The sequence below is a fragment of the Ranitomeya imitator genome, chromosome 5 (assembly GCF_032444005.1).
Source record: "Ranitomeya imitator isolate aRanImi1 chromosome 5, aRanImi1.pri, whole genome shotgun sequence".
NCBI lineage: Eukaryota > Metazoa > Chordata > Amphibia > Anura > Dendrobatidae > Ranitomeya > Ranitomeya imitator.
This window is the reverse complement of record NC_091286.1, coordinates 68706572-68722595: the sequence shown is the minus strand read 5'-3', so window position 1 is coordinate 68722595 and position 16024 is coordinate 68706572. Positions and strand designations below refer to the sequence as shown.

The following is a 16024-nucleotide window of genomic DNA, read 5'->3' as shown; positions in this document are numbered from 1 at the left end:
AGCTCTCCACAGGAGATCGTCGCGGGACATTCGTTATTAAACGGATTACATCGGATTAGGGAGTATACTGTTGTGGGGTTTTTTGGTTTTTTTTTTTTTTTACACAGTAGCCAGATGATGGGACTACTGCTGTCCCATCATCCGGCTAGCTGTCACTGTAGCAGGCATAGCCGGATGGGACTATCAGTCCCATCGGACGATGCCTGCCTACACACAGCCATGCACACACGCACACATATACAGCCCTGCACACATATACAGCCCCACACACATACACACAGCCCCACAGACCCCCCACACACAGCCCCGCAGACCCCCGAGGCACACACAGACACCCGCACATCTTATGTGCACGCACAGTCTCCACCCACACTCTCTTCCTTTTTTTTAAACCTGCGGTTTTGCTGCGGATTTGCCTGACTCAATGGAAGTCAATAGGTGCAGAAATGCTGCAGATCCGCAAAAAGAATTGACATGCTGCGGAAAATAAAATGCTGCAAATCCGAGCACATAGCCTTAGGAGGCAAGCTGAACAAAACAATAATTTTCTATCATGGTCTTTAATTTATTTTGGGTATTCATCGGGCACAATAAAAAAAACATAAATAAAAGGTATAGTACCGGTTAATATGCATGTGGTATTAGCAATCATGACAATTTTTAGAAGTGGCAGTCCGATGTCTCCCAATAAAGCGACCCAGAAAATATATCGTCTGGGATGTACCCAAGAAAAAACAAATACACAGAACACAGTAACAATAATATTCAGTGTACAATAGCAGAAGGGCTGAAAAAAAGTGGCTCCACCATATTATACTGTACATACGGTAACTAACAGTAAGATTGGACACAGTGATACTCACATGCTTTATTTGTTGTTTAGGATTCCTCCAACTCACAAAAACGCTTCATTCTTCAACCTGCCCTGTCAAAAAAAGTACAAAATAAATAATACTGGCTCAAGTGGAATTGCCCTTACATAAGTTAGTACACCCAACATAATAATCTCAGAAAGAACAAAAACTCTACAGTACAAATGAAACAAGTACCCGTAGCATAGGACTAATGAACTAATAAAATACAAATCCATAGAATTTCTTCTATAATAAACAGAAAAACTAAACTCCTGCAAAAAATGCATACAGCCTATGACTGATCCAGATGGTGTCAGATGGACCCCATTCACAATAATTGGGTACGTTTCGTTTCCATTCAGGAGGCCATCGTAAATGTCAAACCTTGCAATGTTCACATGTCTGTGTGTGTATGGGGACTGCATATCCATCCAGAAAATAACGGAAACATCCATTTTTTACTGGCAGAACGGATGAAAAGTCTATGGGCCCATGAAAAATTTCACATGGACAGCACATGAACGGCATCCATGTCAATCCCGTCCTTGATTAACATTGTAGAATCTTTAGGCCACATTCACACGTTCAGTATTTGGTCAGTATTTTACATCAGTATTTGTAAGCCGAAGTCAGGAGTGGAACAATCAGAGGAAAAGTATAATAGAAACACATGCACCACTTCTGCATTTATCACCCACTCCTGATTTTGGCTTACAAATACTGATGTAAAATACTGAATATGTGCATTTGGCCTTATACTTTGCCCATACATGTAAAAGACTGATGAAACACTGATGACATTTGAATCCAAGTTACGTATAATTTTTTCCGAGTACATGAAATACATTAACGTGTGAATGAGGCCTAAAAGGTGTTGGTGGGTTTATCTCCAAAATCGAACACCTTTAATTTCAAATTAATGTACAGGTGCACAAATTAGCGAAGGAAATGAGGATGTCGAGTCCATATGGGTTGAAATTCATGGAGGGAAAAATGGTAACAAAATTCTCATTGGGGTCTGTTACAAACCCCCAAATATAACAGAAAGCATGGAAAGTCTACTTCTAAAGCAGATAGATGAAGCTGCAACCCATAATGAGGTCCTGGTTATGGGGGACTTTAACTACCCGGATATTAACTGGGAAACAGAAACCTGTGAAACCCATAAAGGCAACAGGTTTCTGCTAATAACCAAGAAAAATTATCTTTCACAATTGGTGCAGAATCCAACCAGAGGAGCAGCACTTTTAGACCTAATACTATCTAATAGACCTGACAGAATAACAAATCTGCAGGAGGTTGGGCATTTAGGAAATAGCGACCACAATATTGTGCAGTTTCACCTGTCTTTCACTAGGGGGACTTGTCAGGGAGTCACAAAAACATTGAACTTTAGGAAGGCAAAGTTTGAACAGCTTAGAGATGCCCTTAATCTGGTAGACTGGGACAATATCCTCAGAAATGAGAATACAGATAATAAATGGGAAATGTTTAAGAACATCCTAAATAGGCAGTGTAAGCGGTTTATACCTTGTGGGAATAAAAGGACTAGAAATAGGAAAAACCCAATGTGGCTAAACAAAGAAGTAAGACAGGCAATTAACAGTAAAAAGAAAGCATTTGCACTACTAAAGCAGGATGGCACCATTGAAGCTCTAAAAAACTATAGGGAGAAAAATACTTTATCTAAAAAACTAATTAAAGCTGCCAAAAAGGAAACAGAGAAGCACATTGCTAAGGAGAGTAAAACTAATCCCAAACTGTTCTTCAACTATATCAATAGTAAAAGAATAAAAACTGAAAATGTAGGCCCCTTAAAAAATAGTGAGGAAAGAATGGTTGTAGATGACGAGGAAAAAGCTAACATATTAAACACCTTCTTCTCCACGGTATTCACGGTGGAAAATGAAATGCTGGGTGAAATCCCAAGAAACAATGAAAACCCTATATTAAGGGTCACCAATCTAACCCAAGAAGAGGTGCGAAACCGGCTAAATAAGATTAAAATAGATAAATCTCCGGGTCCGGATGGCATACACCCACGAGTACTAAGAGAACTAAGTAATGTAATAGATAAACCATTATTTCTTATTTTTAGTGACTCTATAGCGACAGGGTCTGTTCCGCAGGACTGGCGCATAGCAAATGTGGTGCCAATATTCAAAAAGGGCTCTAAAAGTGAACCTGGAAATTATAGGCCAGTAAGTCTAACCTCTATTGTTGGTAAAATATTTGAAGGGTTTCTGAGGGATGTTATTCTGGATTATCTCAATGAGAATAACTGTTTAACTCCATATCAGCATGGGTTTATGAGAAATCGCTCCTGTCAAACCAATCTAATCAGTTTTTATGAAGAGGTAAGCTATAGGCTGGACCACGGTGAGTCATTGGACGTGGTATATCTCGATTTTTCCAAAGCGTTTGATACCGTGCCGCACAAGAGGTTGGTACACAAAATGAGAATGCTTGGTCTGGGGGAAAATGTGTGTAAATGGGTTAGTAACTGGCTTAGTGATAGAAAGCAGAGGGTGGTTATAAATGGTATAGTCTCTAACTGGGTCGCTGTGACCAGTGGGGTACCGCAGGGGTCAGTATTGGGACCTGTTCTCTTCAACATATTCATTAATGATCTGGTAGAAGGTTTACACAGTAAAATATCGATATTTGCAGATGATACAAAACTATGTAAAGCAGTTAATACAAGAGAAGATAGTATTCTGCTACAGATGGATCTGGATAAGTTGGAAACTTGGGCTGAAAGGTGGCAGATGAGGTTTAACAATGATAAATGTAAGGTTATACACATGGGAAGAGGGAATCAATATCACCATTACACACTGAACGGGAAACCACTGGGTAAATCTGACAGGGAGAAGGACTTGGGGATCCTAGTTAATGATAAACTTACCTGGAGCAGCCAGTGCCAGGCAGCAGCTGCCAAGGCAAACAGGATCATGGGGTGCATTAAAAGAGGTCTGGATACACATGATGAGAGCATTATACTGCCTCTGTACAAATCCCTAGTTAGACCGCACATGGAGTACTGTGTCCAGTTTTGGGCACCGGTGCTCAGGAAGGATATAATGGAACTAGAGAGAGTACAAAGGAGGGCAACAAAATTAATAAAGGGGATGGGAGAACTACAATACCCAGATAGATTAGCGAAATTAGGATTATTTAGTCTAGAAAAAAGACGACTGAGGGGCGATCTAATAACCATGTATAAGTATATAAGGGGACAATACAAATATCTCGCTGAGGATCTGTTTATACCAAGGAAGGTGACGGGCACAAGGGGGCATTCTTTGCGTCTGGAGGAGAGAAGGTTTTTCCACCAACATAGAAGAGGATTCTTTACTGTTAGGGCAGTGAGAATCTGGAATTGCTTGCCTGAGGAGGTGGTGATGGCGAACTCAGTCGAGGGGTTCAAGAGAGGCCTGGATGTCTTCCTGGAGCAGAACAATATTGTATCATACAATTATTAGGTTCTGTAGAAGGACGTAGATCTGGGTATTTATTATGATGGAATATAGGCTGAACTGGATGGACAAATGTCTTTTTTCGGCCTTACTAACTATGTTACTATGTTACTATGTAAATACGCTGTGTGGCAAATTTGGTAATAACTGTAAGAGTCAGCAGAAATAAAGGACCATGCTGGAGTCGGAGTCTGAGCCCATTTTGGTGGAGTTGGAGTCGGTATAAAATGGACTGACTCCGACTCCTAAAATGTATAATAAATTGGGTACATTAGTTCAATGCAGTTTGTGGAGAATATTTTTTCATAAGAATTTGGGAAAGTTATGAAATGTCCTATAAATGTCGGTCCTATTCCTGATCTAAGGTCTAGACATTTAGCTGAGATTAATCTGTGCTGCAGTTTATGTTCATGATAAGTGGTGAAGCTCCTCCTCTACAGATAAGGGGAAAAAATAACTAACACATATGGAAGGAAAGCCTACAGTCATCTCAGAACTTCTGGAATGAACAGGAAAGCAGGATTAAAGAAGGTAAGTACCTCCTAAAGCATATCTAAACTTTCAATAAACTGTACATAAATCAATAGTCCAGTATATGTTGTCTCTGTATGCTCGATGTTTTAGTTTGTTTTTCCTCTCAGCTCATGTTTGGAGAAATTAGCTGCTCTGATGACTTATATACACTATGCATAGAATGTAAGGGGAAAAACGGTTTTCTAACATCTCAAATTCAGAAATACAGTAACAGGATCGATGCGGACATATATATTTGTGTGTTCTGCAATATGATTCAGCACAAACATGCTGCCTCCCTCTTCCCCTCTTCATAGACTGTGAAGAAATATGATGTGAATCATTTAGTGAGCTGTACACTGAGACAAGCCTGACATTGAAAGTTCAGCATAAAGCTATCTAACATGTTTTACAAAATTTATACTTCTCATCTGTCCTATTGATTTATGCAAAAATTGTTTTATTTATATCCTAAATTATACAGTGCATGATTCCCTATCCTTGTAAGAATATTTTGAGATGGAATTTACATAATTACAAAATGTCTAAGAAGCATCCTATGAAGTCAGCTGTATTTGAGCATTTTACAGTGACTCAAGAGAAAAAACATTTTGTGTGTCAGTGCATAAGTGACCCAGATGAAAACAAATGCTGTGATGCCAAAATCAGTGCATACTCAGGCAGTGATAAAAATGCTCCTTCTAGAGCTTCCAATCTAAGAAGACATTTACAACGCTGCCACACATAAATTTACAAAGCTGTAACTGAAAAAGATCACAGCAGCACCAAGAAACCAGAGACCAGCACTTCCCGCCAGGCAAAGGAAGAGGAAAAAAAGTCTCAAACATCAGTTACAATATTACATATTTTGTAAGTGACAACGTTACTGCAACAACGACAGAAGATGTGTTTGAAAGACAGCTCATCGAGCTTGTTGTGAAGGCCTGTGTACCATTATCATTATTTGCACGAGCAGCTTTTACAGCTCTTAATGGAGAAATGGCTCACAAACTTGGTGTTTCTCTTGAAAGGGAAAGTATTAGAAAATTAGTGATTGAAGAAGCCCTTAACCAAAAGGAAGATTTTAAAGACTCAAGAGACGCTTTGTATTTCTGAAAATGAATGCTTGCACACGTCACAAAGTGAACTATTTTGCTATCAATGTTCAATATGTTTGTGACAACAAAAAAACTGTTACTAAGACGCTGGCAGTAAAAGATACTAAAGCTCTTGACAGCACCCTGTTTCTCCACACCTTAGTGGAAAAAGTTCTGCAAAATTATGAACTAAAAAACAGGTTCTTCCTAGTGTAACTGGTAATGCTTCAAACATAAGTACAACTAAACTGATGAATGAGAATAATGAAGGTGAACAGCAGCTAGAAGAACATTTCACATTCAGTATGTTGGAGATGGAAGGCCACAATCCTATTCGCATAACGGAGGAACAAACAGATATTACTACAGAAGAACAGCAAAATGATTCTTTACAATTAGATGATCTTGTTGAAGCTGCTTCACATCTCTTTCCTATTCATCACATGCGCTGTGTTGTGCACACGCTGCAGCTGGCAATAAGAGATAGTCTGCAAGAGGGACATGCTGGAACTCTGATTAGAAAAGTGAGGAAATTGGCTATTGCTGCCAGAACCCCTAAAATTGATTCAATCTTGAAGAGACGTGCTGGAAAAGGGGCAATTGTGGATCAAGACACTCGGTGGGGCAGCACCTATTTAATGATTGAGTGACTGCTTGAGCTGAAATCCTTCCTTGTAGATATGGCCAACCCTCAGGTAACACTACATGAAGGTCAACGGACACAGGTGGCTGAATTGAAGGAATTTCACCATCACCCATTTACAGTGACTAAAAAGTTACAAGCTGACCGCGATGTCACAAAGGTCCTTCACGGCGCGCAATGCATCCTTGGGAACGGAAGCCGCTGCATGCATCGCGGAGAACCGGGAGAACTCCGAGGGCCGTCGGAAGGCAAGTATATCCATTTTTTAATTTTTTTTTTTTTTTACACGAATATGGATCCAAGGGCCTGAAGGAGAGCCTCCTCTCCTCCAGACCCTGGGAACCATCCGGGACAGCTCCATGCACCATATACGGCGACTTCAGAGCTCCACACATGCCGTACCCGGCGTATAAGATGACCCCCGACTTTTGAGAAGATTTTCAGGGGTTAAAAAGTCATCTTATACGCCGGAAAATACGGCAATTTGGTCAGATGTGAGGTCATCTATGAAGGAGGATCTGATGGAGGCGATGCTATTTCTCAGAACAAATTCATAGACTGCACAAATGCTATTCAGTGCGTTTGTTGAAAACTTTTTATTTTTTTTTTACACTTACTGCAGAGTGTATAATAAACTGTAAATATGAAAAAGTTTTTTGTTCTAAAGTCGTATTCCAATAAATATACACTGCTCAAAAAAATAAAGGGAACACTAAAATCCCACATCCTAGATATCACTGAACGAAATATTCCAGTTGTAAATATTTATTCATTACATTGTGGAATGTGTTGAGAACAATAAAACCTAAAAATGATCAACAAAAATCACAACTAATATCCCACGGAGGTCTGGAGTTGGAATGATGCTCAAAATCAAAGTGGAAAATGAGGTTACAGGCTGATCCAACTTCAGTGGAAATGCCTCAAGACAAGGAAATGATGCTCAGTAGTGTGTGTTCCCTCCACGTGCCTGTATGATCTCCCTACTGTACAACGCCTGGGCAAGGTCCTGATGAAGTGGCGGATGGTCTCCTAAGGGATCTCCTCCCAGACCTGGACTAAAGCATCCGCCAACTCCTGGACAGTTTGTGGTGCAATGTGACTTTGGTGGATGGTGTGAGACATAATGTCCCAGATGTGTTCAATCAGATTCAGGTGTGGGGAATGGGCTCGCCAGTCTATAGCTTCAATGCCTTCTTCTTGCAGGAACTGCTGACACACTCCAGCCACATGAGGTCTGGCATTGTCCTGTATTAGGAGGAACCCAGGGCCAACTGCACCAGCATATGGTCTCACAAGGGGTCTGAGGATCTCATCTCGGCACCTATTGGCAGCCAGGCTACCTCTGGCGAGCACATGGAGGGCTGTGCAGCCCTCCAAAGAAATGCGATCCCATACTCTTACTGTCCCACTGCCAGACGGTCATGCTGAAGGATGTTGCAGGCAGCAGATTGCTCTCCACGACATCTCCAGACTCTGTCACGTCTGTCACATGTGCTCAGTGTGAACTTGCTTTCATCTGTGAAGAGCACAGGGCGCCAGTGGCGAATTTGCCAATCCTGGTGTTCTGTGGCAAATGCCAAGTGTCCTGCACGGTGTTGGGCTGTGAGCACAACCCCCATCGCCAAGGTATACCCATAATAGAGCAGTCCTATCTAATGTATATGATCCAGGTACTATACAGATGATCAGGTTTTTAAATACATCAGATAGGGATCATAGATAGGACTGCTCTATTATGGGTATACCTTGGCGATTGGTGGAGCAGCTTAACATATGTTTTTTTGAAAAAAAAAAAAACTAAATACCCTGTATTTTTTTTCATTTTTTGACTAGCACTTGCTTATTTACTGTGACTTTTTTACAACAGAGTATTTTTTGACCTCTCCGTGCGCTTTTGTGTCTTTAAGCATTCCAGAATGCTGTAGATAAGCTCCTGATGCTGGTGGGCTTAGCTCATCGTCAATTTTGGGGGTGACAGGTTCCCTTTAATGCATTTTTTTGTGGCATTGTGACCAAAACCACAAAATCTGGCATTAAATATTTTTTTTCTTTTATAGTTTTTACAGATCATGTTAATTTTAGATTTCAATAGATAGTACTTTTGTGGACCCATATTTAAAAAAAAAAAAAAAAAAAAACGCACTTCCTTATTAGGGCTTTTTTACACGTCAGTATCTCCGGTACATGGGGTGACAGTTTCCACACGTACCAGAGACACTAACACACACAAACCCACTGAAATAAATAAGTCTGCGCACATGATCAGTGTGTTTCCACGGACCGTGTGTCATGGACGACAGCACGGATCACAACGACCCATTCGAGTCAATGAGTGCATGTGACAAGTACCCCACATGGATGCCATCCGTGCAACACGTATTGGAGCCTGGGAATCAGTGTACAGGTTGCTCTGTTCCCAAGCACCGAATGGTGAACGCTGCCCTCATCATGGTTCCCATCACCAACAGGGGATAATGATGAGAGTAGTAGTCTGCTTCCAGTCTCCACCTGTAAAAATAAGGATAAAATACAAAAAATCCTTGTACTCACCTGTTTTATATGTCCCCCACTATAATCCATGGTACGAATCATGCAGAGGAGCTGGGTAGAATGACGCCTGCAGAGAGCGGGCCCCAGACCTCTGCTGCGCTTAGCGAGCGGTGTCCTGTCACTCACTGAGGTCCAGGGCTGCTCACTGCAGGCGTCATTCTCCCGACTCCTCTGCATGAGCGGTCAAGAGCATTACAGGGGGGACAATTAGGACGGGTGAGTGCATGGATAAATAACACAAGTCAGCAATACAGACTAGGAGCGAGGGCCTGATCCCAGGAGCTACAATCTGAGAACATGGCAATGCTAAAAAGCCTTCAGTAGACACCTGTACAGCTGTATAATGAGGCCCAGGCTTTATAGTTAAAGGACTAGAGTGAGAAAAGTAGGAAAAGTAGCACTACGTGCAAGAAGAGATGTTTTTGAGCCAATAAGAGCCGGCTCTTTTTGGTGAGTGGAGCCGAGTGAGCCGGATTACCAAAAAGAGGCGGACTGCCCATCACTAACTGCTGGAGTGGCGCTTTAAAATAAAAAATCCCCCAAAAAACATGGAGGAATCAGGGTTTTTTTTCCACCATTTCACGCCACTTGGAATTTTTTTCTTGTTTTTTTAGTACATTATAGAAAGGTAAAGAGAACGGTGTCACTTACAAGTCGTCACGCAAAAAAACTAATTCTATGTCAATGGAAAAATTAAAAGTTCTGGCTCTAACAGGAGTAAAAAACAGTGCGGAACAAAACTAGGGAGCGGCAAGAAGGGGTTAAGCAATGGCATACCCTGACACCCGTCACTTTCTTAGAGGGACGCCTCAAAATCGATTAAGCAGAAAAAAATTTATCAGAAGGACGCTCTTTTTGGGGTCTACTGGATAACAAGGACCCTAAAGCCGCCCCACAGTGCACACACACCAGCAATGCTACATGCACAGCGCCCCCTACCTGCAGGAATGGGACTGTGGCCCCACAATTACCACAAGCCTTCCTACATTATCTGCAGGTCATTACCATCAGGAAACCTGCAACATAGAGCACAGCAGGCTGGCAAGCCCCACACCTGAGAAACCTGCACAGAACTACAACTCCCAGCATGCAGCTAATTAGCAACTATGCTACAGCATGATGGGAGTTGTAGTTTAGTGAAGAGGATGAGCAGCTACAGGTCAGTATGTGGCGCCTCATGCCCAGCGGCTTGGAAACACTGAATAATTACTGACAAGCGAGTAGGAGAGGGAGCAGTGAAAACTCACAGGCAGCAACCGGCGCTCATTCGTCCGCCCCCGGCAGCAGGCCCCTCAGTCCCAGCAGCAGCTCGGAGCCGGCTAGCATTTGCGCATGCGTGATGGCTATTGGTGGGTGTCGGATCACGTGACATCACATAGCGCGCCTCTCGGGGGAACAGGACAGGTGACGCAGCAGTGAGTGACGCGCCGGTCTGCTGCCGGTCTGCTGCCGGTCTGCTGCCGGTCTGCTGCCGGTCTGCTGCCGGTCTGCTGCCGGTCTGCTGCCGGTCTGCTGCCGGTCTGCCTTGTGTGTATGACAGTGCAGACTGCTCCCAGTGACAGGCTGCCGTGTACCGCTGCAGATCAGAAAGCTGTAACCAAGGGGTGTTATGGCATTATCCTGGTTTGTTTCTGGCCTTAGCTCTCTGGTTCAAGGATGTAAATGGGTGGTCTTAACGTCGTAAGAGGGTAACATTGCAAAGAGCTTGTAAAAACAAGCAACTTTCAGTTTACTTATCATTGAAAAAAATCCTTAGTTCTGAAAAAGGGAGGGAGATTTAATGTTTACCTCTGGTTGCCTAGGTTACCAGCCTCTTCTGCAATCAAAGGTGGACAGTTTTCTAGGTGAGCAGGCTTGCAAGCTATGCTCCCGCGTGGGAGAGTGAACTGTCAAGATCTGTGTGGGAGAGGGCGCTATCAAGACCTGTGTGGGAGAGTGCGCTGACGAGATCCGTGTGGGAGTGGGGCTGTCAAAACCTGCATGTGAGAGTGCTGTCAAGATCCGCGTGGGAGAGTGCACTGTCAAGACCCATGTGGGAGCGTGTGTTATCAAGACCCGTGTGGGCGAGTGCGCTATCAAGACCCGTGTGGGAGAGTGCGCTGACGAGATCCGTGTGGGAGCGTGTGCAGTGAAGATCTGTGTAGGAGAGTGTGCTGTCAAGATCAGTGTGGGAGAGTGTGCTGTCAAGATCAGTGTGGGAGAGTGTGCAGTGAAGATCTGTGTAGGAGAGTGTGCTATCAAGACCCGTGTGGGAGAGTGCGCTGACTAGATCAGTGTGGGAGAGTGTGCAGTGAAGATCTGTGTAGGAGAGTGTGCTATCAAGACCCATGTGGGCGAGTGCGCTGACCAGATCTGTGTGGGAGAGTGCGCTGACGAGATCCGTGTGGGAGTGGGGCTGTCAAAACCTGCATGTGAGAGTGCTGTCAAGATCCGCGTGGGAGAGTGCACTGTCAAGACCCATGTGGGAGCGTGTGCAGTGAAGATCTGTGTAGGAGAGTGCGCTGTCGAGACTCGTGTGGGAGAGTGCGCTGACGAGATCCGTGTGGGAGCGTGTGCAGTGAAGATCTGTGTAGGAGAGTGTGCTGTCAAGATCAGTGTGGGAGAGTGTGCAGTGAAGATCTGTGTAGGAGAGTGTGCTATCAAGACCCATGTGGGCGAGTGCGCTGTCAAGACCCGTGTGGGAGAGTGCGCTGACGAGATCCGTGTGGGAGCGTGTGCAGTGAAGATCTGTGTAGGAGAGTGTGCTATCAAGACCCATGTGAGAGAGTGAACTGTCAAGACCCGTGTGGGAGAGTGCGCTGACGAGATCTGTGTGGGAGAGTGCGCTGACGAGATCTGTGTGGGAGAGTGCGCTGACGAGATCCGTGTGGGAGCGTGTGCAGTGAAGATCTGTGTAGGAGAGTGCTATCAAGACCCATGTGAGAGAGTGAACTGTCAAGACCCGTGTGGGAGAGTGCGCTGACCAGATCTGTGTGGGAGAGTGCGCTGACCAGATCTGTGTGGGAGTGTGTGCTGACCAGATCTGTGTGGGAGAGTGCGCTGACGAGATCTGTGTGGGAGAGTGCGCTGACGAGATCCGTGTGGGAGCGTGTGCAGTGAAGATCTGTGTAGGAGAGTGTGCTATCAAGACCCGTGTGAGAGAGTGAACTGTCAAGACCCGTGTGGGAGAATGCGCTGACGAGATCTGTGTGGGAGAGTGCGCTGTCGAAACATGTGGGAGAGTGCACAGTTGAGATCCGTCTGGGCGAGTGCACTGTCAAGACCCGTGTGGGAGAGTGCGCTGACTAGATCCGTGTGGGAGAGTGTGCTATCAAGACCCATGTGAGAGTGAACTGTCAAGACCCGTGTGGGAGAGTGCGCTGACCAGATCTGTGTGGGAGAGTGCGCTGACCAGATCTGTGTGGGAGTGGGGCTGTCAAAACCTGCATGTGAGAGTGCTGTCAAGATCTGCGTGGGAGAGTGCACTGTCAAGACCCATGTGGGAGCGTGTGCAGTGAAGATCTGTGTAGGAGAGTGTGCTATCAAGACCCGTGTGGGAGAGTGCGCTGTCGAGACTCGTGTGGGAGAGTGCGCTGACGAGATCCGTGTGGGAGCGTGTGCAGTGAAGATCTGTGTAGGAGAGTGTGCTGTCAAGATCAGTGTGGGAGCGTGTGCAGTGAAGATCTGTGTAGGAGAGTGTGCTATCAAGACCCATGTGAGAGTGAACTGTCAAGACCCGTGTGGGAGAGTGCGCTGACCAGATCTGTGTGGGAGAGTGCGCTGACCAGATCTGTGTGGGAGAGTGCGCTGACGAGATCCGTGTGGGAGTGGGGCTGGCAAAACCTGCATGTGAGAGTGCTGTCAAGATCCGCGTGGGAGCGTGTGCAGTGAAGATCTGTGTAGGAGAGTGTGCTATCAAGACCCATGTGGGCGAGTGCGCTGTCAAGACCCGTGTGGGAGAGTGCGCTGACGAGATCCGTGTGGGAGCGTGTGCAGTGAAGATCTGTGTAGGAGAGTGCTATCAAGACCCATGTGAGAGAGTGAACTGTCAAGACCCGTGTGGGAGAGTGCGCTGACCAGATCTGTGTGGGAGAGTGCGCTGACCAGATCTGTGTGGGAGAGTGCGCTGACGAGATCCGTGTGGGAGCGTGTGCAGTGAAGATCTGTGTAGGAGAGTGCTATCAAGACCCATGTGAGAGAGTGAACTGTCAAGACCCGTGTGGGAGAGTGCGCTGACCAGATCTGTGTGGGAGAGTGCGCTGACGAGATCTGTGTGGGAGAGTGCGCTGACGAGATCCGTGTGGGAGCGTGTGCAGTGAAGATCTGTGTAGGAGAGTGCTATCAAGACCCATGTGAGAGAGTGAACTGTCAAGACCCGTGTGGGAGAGTGCGCTGACCAGATCTGTGTGGGAGAGTGCGCTGACCAGATATGTGTGGGAGTGTGTGCTGACCAGATCTGTGTGGGAGAGTGCGCTGACGAGATCTGTGTGGGAGAGTGCGCTGACGAGATCCGTGTGGGAGCGTGTGCAGTGAAGATCTGTGTAGGAGAGTGTGCTATCAAGACCCGTGTGAGAGAGTGAACTGTCAAGACCCGTGTGGGAGAATGCGCTGACGAGATCTGTGTGGGAGAGTGCACTGACGAGATCTGTGTGGGAGAGTGCGCTGTCGAAACATGTGGGAGAGTGCACAGTTGAGATCCGTCTGGGAGAGTGCACAGTTGAGATCCGTGTGGGAGAGTGCACTGTCGAGACCTAGGCATTTTTTACTGTATGGTCAGAAAAATGTCACAGGTTTGGCTTCATAGGAGTACCAAGTGGGCTCCCAGTTGTCATGGCAACCCATCGCTTACTGCAATAGCCACAACAGTTGCTATGGGCCCTCAAACGAGTCATGATCAGGGGGCTGCCCTGGTGTCACTGCTTCTTTCTCCGCCTCCTCACAACATTTGCATTCACTGAAGATGTGTCACAGACAGAAACAGAGAGCCACCACTGCACTGGCATCAGCCGCCGGGTCCAGGATGTAACTGCAGCGCTGCCCTCTCTGACATCATGTTCCAGGAGGGGTGATGGCCACTGCGAGGAGCGAGTTTGTATGTTCTCTCCGTGCTTGCGTGGGTTTCCTCCGGGCACTCCGGTTTCCTCCCACATTCCAAAGACATACTGATAGGGAATTTAGATTGTGAGCCCCAATGGGGACAGTGATCATAATGTGTGCAAAACTAAAGAAGAATAAAGAAAAAGAAGAGTGCAGCCCCAGCCTCCTGTGACGTCACGTTTGAGACTCCTCTCAAACAAAATGTCAAAGGAGTTGCCGTAAAAAAAAAATCATTACGAGAGTAGGTAGATAGGGAAAAGTTTAGGGTGTTATGTAATAAATCTCATTGCAAAAGTAGTTATGGTGTAAAGATAGAAAATTCATTTTAGGTGTCGGACCAACTCTTTATGCTGCATTCACATTGAAAGATAATTGTTAGCGAGCATGCTTAAAAACACGTCACAATTAATTTTTTGTGTAAACAGGTTGCTGATTGCCCTATTCAATGAGCAAAAGGCTTGTTCATCGTGTGAAATGATCTTTTGTGCAGCGCAAAACATAATCGTTCTCGGTGGTGCATCGTCCTATGTAAACAGGACTATCGAAAACAATGGCAGTTTCCGGTTTCGTTCCACCCACCAAAGACATGCAGATAGCTGGCGCTATATAAGTATGTACAATAAATAATAATAATGTAGCTTCTTTCCATTTACGCTGTGTTTCTGTTATTGTTATTGGTCACAAAACGCTATCTCATTGCTTACTCCTGGGGGGGGCTGTTAACCTTGGGCCATTTTCGCACATACAGGTGCATCTCACAAAATTAGACTATTATCAAAAAGTTAATTTACTTTAGTTCTTCAATACAAAAAGTGAAACTCATATATAGACTCATTACAAACAGAGTTATCTATTTAATTTCTGTTAATGTTGATGATTATGGCTAACAGCCAATGAAAGCCCAAAAATCATTATCTCAGTAAATTAGAATACTTTATATCACCAGCTTGAAAAAATTATTTTAAAATCCGAAATGTTGGCCTACTGACATGTATGTTCAGTAAATGCACTTAATACTTGGTCGGGGCTCCTTTTGCATTAATTACTGCATTAGTGCGGTGTGGCATGGAGGTGATCAGCCTGTGACACTGCTGAGGTGTTATGGAAGCCCAGGTTGCTTTGATAGCAGCCATCAGCTCATCTGCATTGTTGGATCTGGTGTCTCTCATCTTCCTCTTGACAATATCCCATAGATTCTCTATGGGGTTAAAGTTAGACGAGTTTGCTGGACAATCAAGCACAGTGATACTGTTGTTTTTAAACCCGGTATTGGTACTTTTGGCAGTGTGGACAGGTGCCAAGTCCTGCTGGAGAATTACATTTCCAGCTGGTCAGGGCCTCACTTTATACGCCATTTAGCAGAAACTTCTATGGTTAGTTCTCCCCTCGCTTGTCATCAGCTGGCGGTTTTGAGGTTCACCCTGGTCATGGCTTAGCAGCATCTGGGCTCGGTCTCAGCACTCAATTGGACATTGGCACAGATACAGCCTGCACTATTGGAAAGAAATTCAAAGTCACACTTGAAAAAGTTCAGTCCAAAGCAATAATCCAAGATGTATTAACTTGGTCCATGATAACTCAGTCCAAAAGTTCTGGTCCCGGTGGCTTATTTCTCCACCCCTTCATCAAATGAATAAAACAAAAATACCTGGTCCAATAAAATATGCCCAAAACAACCTTTGAAATTTTCTACGGTAGCAAACATATTTCTAATACTAGATCATAACTCTGCTAAATAAAACATGTATATCATCGTATATGTCTGTACTTATACATTGAAATATATCATAACTCCAGAATATCAATCAC

The 16024-nt window shown here is 44.7% G+C and overlaps 1 protein-coding gene across 2 annotated transcripts in view; it reads right to left on the bottom strand.

Annotated features, from left to right (window-relative positions):
- The window catches only part of TASP1 (taspase 1), a 215769-nt gene extending 205130 nt beyond the window's left edge, over positions 1-10639 (bottom strand). The window contains exons 1-2 of one of the 2 annotated variants that reach the window (XM_069768773.1): positions 10387-10639; positions 864-920 (exon numbers count right to left, since the gene is read on the bottom strand). The gene's annotated coding sequence lies outside the window, so the exon portion shown is untranslated. Of the gene's footprint in view, positions 1-863; positions 926-10386 lie in introns of both variants that reach the window. The other variant, XM_069768772.1, reaches the window with a different exon arrangement.
- Positions 10640-16024: the final 5385 nt, after the last annotated feature.